Here is a 1309-nt window from a genome sequence, read left to right on the forward strand (position 1 = left end):
TAGATAGATAGATTAAAGATAGATAGATAGATTAAAGATAGATAGATAGATTAAAGATAGATAGATAGATTAAAGATAGATAGATAGATAGATAGATAGATTAAAGATAGATAGATAGATTAAAGATAGATAGATAGATAGATTAAAGATAGATAGATAGATAGGTAGATATGCCGAAGAGCAAGAAGAAATGAGAGTAGTAGGGAACTAGAATGTCCCCGTCTGAGACTGTGGAGATCCCTCAAGAAAAAATTCCAAAGAAGAATCTATACACATCATTCTGTTCCTCTCCATCAACCTCTTCTCTACCTTGATCTATCTTTATCTAACTATCTAAAGACTATCATGGTCTATCTCTCTATCCACCATTCTTCCTCTTGTTGATCTTCGTCCGCACTGGAAGAGGGAGCGATGGAGAAAAGAAAGAGATGATTTAACACTTACGAACTGAGAAAGAAAGCGACAAGAGAAGAAGAGAGATCAGAAAGTCAAAGGCGACGAGGGGAAAAGATGAAAAGAAGGAGTTTCTATGTATGCATGCATGCATCTGTTTCTGTACATACACTGGAAATGCAAGCTCTTCACACATCTCCCCCTTTCGAAACCTGTACACGCATCTATCAAAGATGAAATGATACGTCTATACACCTCTACCTCTTGTCTCGGCATTTCGTCTTCTTCTTCGTGCTCCTTCAGAGCTACGAGAGAAGAAACACCTTTCTATGGAGATCTTCTTCTTCTTCGTGACGGGTTCATATCATGATACACACAATATGTATCTTTAATCTATCTTTGATCTATCTATGTATCCATCTTTCCATACATCTAACGAGAGACAGTTGGATAGACAGAGAGATAAAGGTAGAGAAGAGGTNNGAGAGAGGGAGAAGAAGAAGAATTTGCGCATGTCTCTCCATCAATCAATCTTTCACATAAATGGCACGGAGAAGGAGTTCAAGATCCCCGCTGAAAGAGGGAGTCTTCTTCATCTCCAGAAAAGAAGAGAGAAGAAAGAGACGAACGGCAAGATACTTACTTCCTGATAGGATGGAGACAAGAGACACAACGAAGCAACAAGAGGTTGAATGTCCCTACTCTAAGAAGAGCTCTAAAGGTTTCAAGAGGCAAGGCAAGCACGATGGTACCCATCATAGTCATAGTAAGGAAAGCACTCAAACATGCATCTAGCTAGCTATCTCCTTACCCTTCGTCTCTCTGGCTATCTATATGTCTATGTAGCTATCTATGCATGCAGCCATATACCTGTTGCGCCGCATCCATCCATTCCCCAGAGCCGCCCCCCCCCCCC

General features: G+C 40.5%; 1 protein-coding gene across 1 annotated transcript in view; it reads right to left on the reverse strand.

Moving 5' to 3' along the window:
• CSUI_003176 (uncharacterized protein) overlaps positions 1-1282 on the reverse strand; it is a 5636-nt gene extending 4354 nt beyond the window's left edge. The window contains exon 1 of the mRNA XM_068063374.1: positions 1037-1282. The gene's annotated coding sequence lies outside the window, so the exon portion shown is untranslated. The remainder of the gene's footprint in view (positions 1-1036) is intronic.
• Positions 1283-1309: the final 27 nt, after the last annotated feature.

This window comes from Cystoisospora suis (assembly GCF_002600585.1).
Source record: "Cystoisospora suis strain Wien I chromosome Unknown contig_1380, whole genome shotgun sequence".
NCBI classification, from domain to species: domain Eukaryota; phylum Apicomplexa; class Conoidasida; order Eucoccidiorida; family Sarcocystidae; genus Cystoisospora; species Cystoisospora suis.